This window comes from Tinamus guttatus, unplaced genomic scaffold, assembly GCF_059628265.1.
Source record: "Tinamus guttatus ecotype Peru unplaced genomic scaffold, ASM5962826v1 Tinamus_guttatus_pri_ptg000735l, whole genome shotgun sequence".
Classification (NCBI taxonomy): domain Eukaryota; kingdom Metazoa; phylum Chordata; class Aves; order Tinamiformes; family Tinamidae; genus Tinamus; species Tinamus guttatus.
This window is the reverse complement of record NW_028289269.1, coordinates 322,953-334,838: the sequence shown is the minus strand read 5'-3', so window position 1 is coordinate 334,838 and position 11,886 is coordinate 322,953. Positions and strand designations below refer to the sequence as shown.

The 11,886-nt window shown below is 57.4% G+C and overlaps 1 pseudogene; it reads right to left on the bottom strand.

The window, feature by feature from the left end:
• Positions 1 to 898: 898 nt before the first annotated feature.
• LOC148591588 (antigen WC1.1-like) lies at positions 899 to 11,645 on the bottom strand (annotated as a pseudogene).
• Between the last annotated feature and the right edge of the window lie 241 nt (positions 11,646 to 11,886).

Sequence of the window (11,886 nt, the reverse complement as noted above, 5' to 3'; positions counted from 1 at the left end):
GGTGGCAACTGTCCCAGGGACCAGGGTAGCCCAGGAAGAGCCCCTGGGAAAAGAGCAGGTTGGGGCAGGAGATTGGACCATCCTGCCCAGAGGGACATAATAGGACTCTACAGACCGGCACATATGGCTGGAAACCCTGCATGAGGTTTGCAGGATGGGAATGTCTAAGACTGACTGTAAGGCTGAGAGACCTGGGCCTGTTCAGCCTGAAGAAGAGAAGGCTGAGAGGGGAACTGCTCAGTGTCTATGAATACCTTAAGAGGGAGTGAGGAGCATGGGGCCAGCATCTTTCCAGTGGTGGCCAGTGATAGGACAAGAGGAAACAGCCACAAACTGAAGCACCAAAGGTTCCACAGAAACTGAAGGAAAAATTTCCTGACAGAGTGACAGAGCCCTGGAATAGGTTGCCAAGAGAGGTTGTGGAATCTCTGTCTCTGGAGATCTTCAAAACCCGCTTGAATGCAATCCTGTGCCACGTGCTCTAAGTGACTTTGTGTGTGCAGGAGGGTTGGGCTAGATGATCTCTAAAGGTCCCTTCCAACCTTAATAATTCTATGATTCTATGTTCCTGCCAGCAGAAATATCCTCCAGCTGGACTCATCACGATTCCCACACCCCAGAGATCACGGGCTCTTGCAGGAGCACAGCCTGTCTCAGAGCCTGCTCTTCCCAAGATGTTCCCCTTACCCACTGCTGGTTTGTGCTGCTTCACCTTCCCTGATTAGCTCTGGGGAGACATCCAGACCTGGGGAGGGAAACACAATCTCTGGGTCAAACTCCCACATGGTTTTAATAAGAACAAATAGCAATGCATGGGATAAAAGTAGAGAAAAGATGAGAGAGGCAATGTCCAGCTCTTTCTGCTACTAGTGGCAGAAGGGAGAGCAGTCTTTGTCACTCATGACTCTCCAAGCTGCACAGACCTCTCTTCTGTCCCAGCTGCACCCAACCTCATGGCAGTGATGGGCTCTCTCAGACCTGGGTTCAGGGACAGTCTGGCACCAGGGTCCAGTCTCACAGCCTTGGTGTCCTCATGAGGATGTGCCAGGGATGCTCGTTCAGCATCATCATATGCTGTGTCTGCGAAGGGAAAGGATGGAGCTGCTCTGATTGCCCTGGGGCCTCCATCACATCCCCAGCAGTGCACATTCCCCACTGGCCAGTGCAAGGCCAGTGCATTGCAGTCTGCCCCACACACATGGCCCTCCTGGGCTGAATCCCCTTCCTCCCTGTCTCTCACTGCCTGAGACCTTCAGTCCCCTAATCCCACCCCCATCTTCTCACCAGGAAAACTCCTGAGGCAGGTACCCTCCCCATGCCGGGAGGCCGGGCTCTCAGGCTGCTGCCACTCTCCTGGCACTGGGGACAGCACCCCAGGAGCCAGCAGCTGCATTTCCCCCTCACCTCTCTGTGCCTCCTCAAGCCATTCACCATCCTCTGCTTCCCTGGGCACTTCCCAGTCTTGCTGGCCAGGAACAAGATCCTCCCCAGGGTCAGATACTTCTCTGGCATCGTCATAGCCATCCGCTGGGTCACCTGTGGGCAGGACAGGGAACTCTGAAACGAGAGAGGAGCTGGTGATGACAGGAGCCCTCCCACAGAGCAGAGGAAGGAAGGACATGAAGGAACAAAGGGCAGAGACACTGGTGTTGGCAGGGCCACAGAAGATCCAGCATCCTGGATCCAGGGTTATGGGAGTGTGTGTGAGGCAGTGGGGTGCCCTCTTCCCCTGCCACAGAGATAGCAGAGCTGGAGTCTGCACCAGGGCTGGGGATTCCCTGGGACAAACTCAGAGCCTGATGGAGGCAGGGACAAATCTAGCCCAAAAAGGCTCCATTCAGGCACCCAGCTCAGCGGGGCATGTCCAATGCTTGCCTACACTGCATGACTCCAGAGTCATTCCTGAAGGCAATTCCTCCCCACCCCAATGGTGACACTCAGTGACACAGCTATGGGGAGGAGAGACCAACCCTTCCCCTGCCTCCCTGCCCATTACCTGGTGCTGACCCAGGATGCTCCTCACTGTCCCTGGGCTCGGGCTGCAGCTTGGTCAGGGAGCCCTCTGAAGAGGAACCTGGCAAGAGGAGCAGTGAATGTTATCGGGATGAGCCCTTCTGACCCTGCCAATTGTCAGCCCTGCTGGGGATGGGGACCCACCTAGCAGGGACTGCATGGGGAGGACAGCCCAGGGCTTGCCCTGCTCCCATGGGAAAAATCCCATCTCCAAGGGCCTTTCAGAGCCGCCCTGGCCACCCCCTTCCTTTACCCGACAGGTACAACTGATGGGGGCAGCAGGACAGGCAGGGAGAAGCTGTGCCCCCGGGCTGGGATGGGCAGAGCAGGTCGGGAGGAAGCTCCTCGCCTGAGCCCAGCACTGGGCTGCTCTCCTGGAGGAACCCATGACCCCAGCACTGAGGAGACAACTGGCCCAAGGGCTGCAATGGTCCCATCGTGGGTTAGGGCCAGTGGAAAGGGCCCTGCCATGTGCTCTGTTCCAGAACCGACCACACAGACCTGGAGGACCGAACCTCGCCTGCTTCTCCCACACTTGGCTGTAGTCGATCTCCTGGTACACGGCCTCAGAGAGGGGCTCCAGAGACCTCCTGGAGGCTGAGGATATGGGCAAGATCAGCACAGGCACATGGAGAGAGGAGAAGGACCCCGATGTGGGCACTCAGCCCTTCCACCTTAGCCAGATGAGCACTGACCCCACAGCCCAGACCCACTGCTCTGCCCAGGCACAGTCAGATCCCCAGTGATGGCAATGCCCCTGTAGAGATGGTCTGGGGCAATGTCACCTCATGCTCTCTCTTCAGAGACAGCCCCCAATGCCCCTTTTGGCCCCAAGTCAGTCCCTGCTCTGACCAGGGAGCAGCTCCCATAGCTCCTCTCCCCAAGGACCTTCTCACTCTCTGCCAGACTGGTCCATAAAATGATCCTGCCCTGACATGTGTGAACAGGGCAGGACAGAGGGAGCAGCCCAGGGAGCGACTCCCACTCTGAGAGACCCCCTGCCCTGAGCTCCTCTTGGCACCGCTCCTGCCCCACAGCTTCCCCCTAGCACTGTCCAGAGCGCAGCCAGCAGTGCCCCTGGATGTCTCCTGCTGCTCCCATCTCCCCCAGCCCCTCGCTGCCTTTTCCCTCTGCCCCATCACCATCTCCTCCTGCATCAGCACTCCCACAGCTCCTGCTTGCGGGTGTCCCACAAACAGTGAAGGAACAGGGAATAAAGCAGGAGGTAGCACCCGCACCCCAGCCCCTCTGTGCCCTCACACACACCCCACAGCCCCCACAGGGCTGCCAAGAGGCATCGACCACCCTGGTACCGCTGGGGAAGGACCCACCTCTGCGCTGAGCCCTGGCTCTGTGCGCTTGCCCTGCTAGGAGGGCCAGGAGCAGGCAGAGCAGGGCCCCCAGGATGATGCAGATGACAACAGGCACGGAGACTCCCCTGCTCTCCCTCACACGCCTCTGGGTGGGATCTGCATGGGCAGTGACATGGACGAGGCAGGCCCTCGCCTGGGGCATGCTGGGGCCCAGGGACACCCCAGTCCCGAACCATTGCACATGGCAGGGCTGGGGGACCCTGTGCTGGTTTGTGGGGCAGCTCTCACACTGCTGGGTGATCCACAGCCCTCCACAAAGCCAAACGCTCCCACCCCTGGGCCTCCTCTCTGAGGCCCTGCACCCCAGCACAGGGCCCCTTCCTTTGGGCTGCAGGTCACAGCCTGGCCCCAGGGAGACCCAACCCAGGACGAAGGACAGGTTACCTGCTCGCGGGGCTGCTGTTGTCATCCTGGGTGCAGCTGCAGAGCAGGGAGAGAGATGTGGCTGTGCCTGTGCATGTCCCCTCCAAGTGCCATCAGAACAGTCCTTCCCTGGGTGCCCATGACAGGCCCTGGGCTCTCTGCTCTGGGCCATGGGGAGGACAGCACGGACAGCCCAGGACAGGCATTCAGCGGGCTGCAGAACCCCACAGGCAAAGGCATGAGGACACCCTGCCCCGTAACATCTGCTCCCAACCTGGCACCCAACCTCTGCAGGGACATCCCTGCTCTGAGGAGTCTGGGGCCCTGTGGGGGCCCAGCTGGGATAACGTGTCCCCAAACAAGGGGACCAAGCACTGCCACTCACCGGAGCAATTCACAGCAGCATCTTCCTTGTGCTGGCAGGCACCGCTGTTGCCACACTGCACATTGCAGTCCCAGAGAGACCGCTCCGTCCCTCTGCACTTCACTTGCTGCAGCCAGATGGGACCCGTCCCCTCCCCAAACGCAGCCTCCCCCAGGGCAGACACGGCAGGGCCGCAGCCCAGCTGCCTGCAGGCCACCTCAGCATCCTTCATGTCCCAGGAGTCGTCACACACTGTCCCCCAGGCGCCGCGGTGCCAAACCTCCACTCTGCCCGAGCAGCCGTCCTCTCCTCCCATGACACGAATCCTCTCCATCTCTGGAAAACACAGAACCCTCCGTGTCATTGGGGTGGTTGGGAGGGCCTGGCCAGGTGAGAAGGGCACAGGGAGCAGCAGTTACCTGTGCAGCTCGTAGAGTTGGGGCACTCTGCCGCTAGGGCTGGAGGGGTTTCTGGTCGTCTCCCTGTAGAAGGAAACGCTACAGTGAAGGAAGGGGCTGCTTTATGGGGGTCATGTGGACAGGATCAGGACTGAGCTGTGCTTGAACCTCCCAGCACCTCCCCCTGCTCGTGGACAAAGGTGAACCCCCCTGATAATGCAGTGTGTAACAGTGCTGAACTCCAGGGTTACCCTGGCTGCTGACCCCAAGAGGTTTCCTGGTTAGCAGAGGAGCAGGAGGGAGGACATGGGCAGGATTGGCACAGGCACATGGAGAGAAGAGAAGGACCCCAATGTGGGCACTCAGCCCAGGGGGAGGCTGTTTCCGAGCTCTGATGCCAGCACTGCCCTGCGGACGGTCTGGTTCCTACATAACCTTGAGCCACCAACACCGCGTTCTCTCTCCCCCTTCCCATTCCCTCAGCAAACCACGGCCATGAGTGGAATGCTCTGCATGGACTTCCCAAGCTAAAAGGTGATTGTCTGGGCCCCATCTATTCACAACAGAGATCAACAGGCACCTCCAAGAGGTGTCCAAGGTGCGGTAGAGGAGATCACCAAGGTGAGGTGGAGGCTGCATGTGCCTCTTCCCCTCCTTGGCCATGTGGGTAGCTCAGGGCAGCTACTGCTCATGGATATGTTGTATTTATGTCACTGACAGCAGAATGACCTCATATGGAAAGTAAAAGCCACTCCAGACCCGTTCTCAACATTGTGCCTTGCTGAACAGGGAGCAAGACCTGCTGTGAGCTTTGCGCCCACGTGGCTCCAGCATTACCATTGCAGGTGATGTGGGTCTCTTCTCGTTGATCATCACAGGACTGTGAGTTCCAGGGATCAGAGGGGCACTGCCAAAAGGAGCCGTTCCTCTTTCCACACTCAACATGATCCAGCCATGTATGGCCAGATACCTTCCTATATGGCAGGTCTGTTTCAAGGAATCCTCCATCTCCACAGCCCAGCTGTTTGCACACCAGAGACACGGTGCTCGAAGTCATTGAGTTGGAGCAAACACTCCCCCATGACCCGTTGTAGAAAACCTGTAGGCGCCCAGAGCAGCCATCACTGTTCTCCAGCCTCAAGGCCACAAACTCTGGAAGGAAAAACACAAAGCTAGGGGGGACAAGCTGGTCCTGGAGTGAGCAGAGATAAACATAACAAGAATTCCTTAGGGCATTCTATGGCATCCGTGAATAGGGAGGATTATTCTAAGAATCATAGATTGCTTAAGGTTGGAAGGGACTTTTAGAGGTCATCTAGTCCAATCACCCTGCACACGCAGGGTCACCTAGAGCATGTGACACAGGACTGTGTCCAAGTGGGTTTTGAAGATCTGCAGAGAAGGAGACTCCACAACCTCTCTGGGCAGCCTGTTCCAGGGCTCTGTCACCCTCATTGCCAATAAATTTTTCCTTAAGTTTCTGTGGAACATTTGATGCCTTAGTTTTTGGTCATTTCCTCTAGTTCTATCAGTGGCCACCACTGAAAAGAGGCTAGTACCATCCTCCTCACTCCCTCCCTTGAGGTATTTATATACACTGATTAGATCCCCTCTCAGCCTTCTCTTCTCCAGGCTGAACAGGCCCAGCTCCCTCAGCCTCTCCTCACAGGGCAGATGTTCCAGGCCCCTGATCATCCTTGTAGCCCTGCGCTGGACTCTCTCCAGCAGCTCCACATCCCTCTTGTACTGTGGAGCCCAGAACTGGACACAGTACTGCAGATGTGGCCTCACCAGGGCTGAGTAGAGGGGCAGGATCCCCTCCCTCGACCTGCTGGAGACGCTCTCCTTAACGCAGCCCAGGATCCCATTGGCCTTCTTGGCCACGAGGGCACACTGCTGCCTCATGGTCAACTTATCATCCACCATGACACCCAGGTCTTTCTCTGCAGAGCTGCTCTCCACAAGGTCGGTCCCCAGCCTGTACTGGTGTCTGGGGTTATTCCTCCCCAGGTGCAGGACCTTGCACTTGGCCTTGTTGAATTGCATGAGGTTTTTCACCGCCCAGTTGTCCAATCTGTCCAGGTCCCTCTGGATGGCAGCGCAGCCCTCTGGGGTATCGGCTACTCCTCCCAATTTCGTATCATCAGCAAACTTGCTGAGGGAGCACTCCGTGCCTTCATCCAGGTATTGATGAATAAATTGAACAGGACTGGACCAAGGACTGACCCCTGGGGGACCCCGCTAGCTACAGGCCTCCAACTAGACTCTGCACCGCTGATCACCACTCTCTGAGCTCTGCCATCCAGCCAGTTCCTAATCCACCTCACTGTCCACTCATCTATCCCACATTGCTGGAGGTTGCCCAGGAGGATATTGTGAGGGATGGTGTCAAAAGCCTTGGTGAAGTCAAGATAGACAACATCCACCGCTCTCCCCTCGTCTATCCAGCTGGTCATTCCATCATAGAAGGCTATCAGATTAGTCAAGCATGATTTCCCCTTGGTAAATCCATCCTGACTACTCTTGAGCACCTTCTTGCCCTCCACGTGGCCCCCGTGCCTCCACCAAGAAGCAGGGAGTCTTCTAGACATCCCAGGGCTCAGATAGTCAGAGGGTACTGCCAGCAAGGCACTGTTTTACCAAGGGAGTAGAGAGAAGCATCCAGTGTGCAGCACTACCCTCCCCCCTGATCTGTGGGGACACCTGTGCTCTCCCTATAGCCCTGAGCAGGTCCTGTGGGGACTGTGCATGGGTGTCCCCAGGACCGGGCAGGAAGGGGGCTCAGGGCAGTCGGGGCAGTTCCACCATTTCCAGCTTCTCCCTCATCCCCTCCTCATGAAGCACCAGGCTCCCACCACGGCTGCCCGCACAGACCTGAGCAGACGACTCCTGCATCCTCTTTGTGCCTGCAGTTGTGCTGCCCCCAGGGCCTGGCCGGGCAGTCCCAGAGAGCAGCTTCATCCCCGGAGCAGTTCACGTCATCCAGCCAGATGCTCTGGGAGAGCCTTCCCCATAATGAGCAGAACCGGTGAAATTCACAGCCACACCGCAGCCCAGCTGGCGGCAAACAACGGTGGCGTCCAGCAGGTCCCAGGAGTCGTCACAGACGGTCCCCCACGTGCCGTTGTAGAAGATCTCCACTCTCCCAGCGCAGCGCCCTGCCCTGTGCACCAGCCGGACCAGCCGGCTCCCTGCACCCAGGAGAAACCCGGCTGTGAAGGGCTCGCAGCCCTGGGGAGCACAGCATATTGGGGACCGTCAGAGCAACTCACCCGAGCAAACCACCCCCACGTCCTCGGCAATTCCTGCAGGCGCTGCCGCAGGCAGGGAGGTGTTGCAGAGGGTCAGGTGAGTCTCCTTCCCTGCACACTGGACCCTTCTCAGCCCCACGGGGCCTGTCCCTCGCTCAGGCTTCGGCGGGTTGTAGGCTTGCTCTGCCTCTCTGCACTGGAGCTGCCGGCACACCACGCTGGCATCGTTCAGGTCCCACTGGTCATCCAGGACTCGGACCCATGTCCCATTCAGGGGCATCTCCACTCGCCCATCACAGCGGCTCCCTCCACCAACCAGACGCAGGGATCCAGAGAGTCCTGCTTGGAGAGAGGGGAAATGTCCTGCATGCTGCCTTGATTCCCTTTCTCATGCCCTTGGACATCCTGGAGCTCACCTATCCATATCCAGCTCACAGTGAGGAGCTCAAGGATGGGAGTGCTCCAAGGGATTTTGTTTTCCAGGCCCTAAAACTTGCTGAGCTCTAATATCATCTCAGTGATGGAAATGGGAAAGCATTGGAGGTCAAGCCAAATCCCTGAGCCACCAGATATGTCCTTATGGATGAATCTGGAGCAGCTTCAGCAGCAGGAAGTGGTGGCCTGTACCACCTGGGTGACAGGGTGAGCAGTAGCCTTGCTCCATCCTCAAGCTGGGACTGGCTCCTGCTGGGACAGCTCTGTCCTTCTACAACCCTAGGGATCTGGGATATGGAGCTTGTGTCCTTAGCAAGAAGCAGAGGGATGAGGGCCTTCTTTACAAAACAGGACAAGTTTGAGGTTCATATTGACAAGGAGCAAGGGCAAACCCCAGCCCCAAGGTCCTGCTCAGCCTCAGGAATTGCTCCTGCTGGGTGCACTCATGGCAGTCCCTGCAGGCTGTTGGATCAGGGTCTGGTCTGAGATGGGGGTATGGGCTGCAGGAGGGAGCAGAGGATCTTTCACAGCTGCAGGGAGTGGAGCTGTGTCCCACAGTTCCCTCCTTGGCCTGTGCCCCAGGAGAGAACAGAGGAGCCCAGGCCTGGTGGTGGCCCCAAGGCCTGAACCAGATGCCCTGGAGCCGCACAGATGCCGGCTCCCTGCTCAGCTCTCATCTCCCCCAAGAAAACGCGCTCTGCAGGAGCAGGCAAAGCTCTCTGAATCCCACCATGGGAACCCATAGTTTCTCCAGCAGGAAATTCAGTTTGTCACTGCTCCCCTGCTTTGTGTTTCCAAGTCACACAAAAGGGGCAAAATTAGTTAATCCATTTTCCCAGAACTCACCTGAGCAAAAAACACCAGCAATATTGTCAGGTGAGCATGGGGACACCCCAAGAGCAGTCACAGGGCACTGTCCCAAATGGGATTCAGTCCCATTACAGTGGAAAGTGTCTCTCCAGACAGGGCCTGTTCCTCTCCCAAAGTGCCCTCCTGCAGGAATGGACTCAGCAAATCCACAGTTGAGTTGATGACAGAGAACATGAGCATCGGAGATGTCCCAGCCAGAGCCACAGAGGGTTCCCCAGGTTCCCTCCACCTTGATCTCCACTTGCCCGGAACATGCCGTGCTGCCATTCACCAGCCTGAATCCTGGATATATTACAAAAGGAAGTGAGGGTCTTTAGAGAGGATCACTTTGTGCTCTAGCTCATCATCCCAAGACAGAAATGCCACAGAGATACAATTTCCTTTGCTTCCAGCACTGCAGGACTGCAGACAACCACTCCATCTCTCCTGCACTCACACCATGCTCAGCATGGTCACTTTCCTGCTCCCCTATCTCTTAGCATATAGCTTATGGGTGGCATTTCACACCTCCTCCCTGAATGCTCACGTGTGCAGGTGACACCAGCATCGTTGGCATGGCTGCAGGTCTGGTTGCTGAGGGACCTCCTGGGGCAGGAGGAGTGGAAGGGCTCATTCCCCACACACTGCAGCTCTCCATCCCAAATGGGACCGACCCCCTCTCCAAAGTGAGTTCCCCCATGGACAGACAGGACAGTGCCACACTGCAACTCCCTGCAGATCACATCAGCAGCTTTCACATCAAAGTGTGAGTCACAGACTGTTTTCCACTGGTCTGCATCTGTGATCTCCACACGTCCTGAACAGGGACTGTTTCCTCCAACGAGCCGAACAAATCCTGGGGAAAAAATAAAATTTAAAAACCCCACAATGACAGGGAGTTGCCACAAGCTTCTGGCAGTTACATACCATGGCAGCCACATCCAAAGGATCCCATTAACGTCAAACAGCAGCTCTCAATAGGTTCTGATGACAAAAACCCTTCAAGATCCTCTGCACTTCCTCTCACACCCACACAGTGCTCTGGAGCTTGTCTCAATCACATGCCCATAGCCACAGGCACTGCTCAGGGAAATGCTGCTGCCCCACAGCCTGCCCCACTGCCCGGCACAGATCCCCAGCACCGCAGCCCTAACGGTTGCTGCAGCCTGTTCAGCCCTGCAGAGCTCACAGACAGCCTGGGGAATTGCCTTGGAACAGCCCAAAAGGCTCCCTGTTCCCAGGGTGTCCTGCGCTGTCGGAGGGGTCAGTGACAGGGACCCAGCAGGACCAGCCTGAGCCTGTGGTGACGTGGGAGGGAGCAGAGAGCGGCCCCACAGACACCAACCCAGAGCTCATGGGGGGCTGGTCCTTGCGGCGTGGCCCTCGACAAGGGGTGCCCTCCTCATTCCCCTGCTTCTCTGCCCCAGGCCCTGCTCTTGTCCCCTCTGAAAATCCCCTTTGGGTCACCCAAGGCACTCCTGTCTGTGAGGAAAATGACTGCAGGACCCTCAGACATCTTGTACCATTTCCCCAGCCATGGGGTGCCGAGCAAGTCGTCCTGAAGTCTGGGGCACAGGGACACCCAGCACTGCCAGGAATATCCTGGCAGAACCTGAGGAGATTGATGGAGACCTAGAACCTGTAGGACAGGGTGAGGGATTCATTTCTCAGCCTGAGGCACCATCCGAGGGTGGGCTGAGCCCCCAGGATCCTGATGGGGTCTGTGCACCCCGTGGTGGGCTCACCTGGGACTTTCCCCAGGGATAGCAGCAGCTGCAGTAGTACAGTGAAAGTGGCAATGTCAGGGTCTGAGCTGGTACCCACACACTGCTCCTTCATAGCACAGCCTGGTTAGTCCCCTGATCCCAGGCCCCACTCCAGAGCTGAGGAACTGGATGACTCCTTACCTGAACAAACAACTCCGGCGTCCCAAGCATGAATGCAGTAGTTGTTACCCCAACCACTATGTGAGCACTCAGACAAGGCAGTCTCGGTGCCTTGACAGCTTACAGAGTACAGCCAAATCTGGCCAGATCCTGACCCAAAATATCCGTATGGAGGGACACGGACAGCAAATCCACAGCCAAGCTGCTTACAAACTACAGCAGCATTTTCCATGTTCCAGAAGAAAACACCACACACGGTCCCCCATTGGCCCTGATGTTTCACCTCCACTCTCCCAGCACAGCGGCTGTCTCCATCCTCCAGCCTCACCTCCGCAGCACCTTCAAACACAGACACGGGGCCGGTTAGGAGGGCACTGACCCCAGCACAGTGACTGTGTAGGGTCCCAGGGCTGAGTCCCAGCCCCTGGGGTGTGACACATCTCCCCTCTGCACTCTTGGGATGCCCAGGGACCCATTTCCTTTACCCCGATCCACCATGGGTACCACTCAAATGCACCCACCACCTGCAGGGCTTTATGGGTCCCCAGGGAGCATTGAGATGATCCCCATCTTCCGTGCCAACCCTCATTCCCTCCTCAATTACAGGGGAGAGCTCACTCTTACCCCACACTTACCCAGCACTTACCCCAGCACAGCTGCACCCAGACGAGCAGCCACAGCACCCAAGAGATGCAGAGTCCTTTTGCCTCCATCTGCAGCCTCCTGCCTTGATGGCACTGCCCTGATGCACCCTCTCCCTACCACAGATCCTGGGGACTTGTGCAGGACAACAAAGATGGGAGGCCAATATATATCTGCAGGTGCCGGCCCAGCTCCCAGATGAGCCAATCGCAGCAACAGGCACCATTTTAGACGTTATCGGGGGTTATCTCCCTTCTGTCACAGCCCAGCCCTCCAATGAACTTCTCGAGCGCCACTCATGACCATATATGC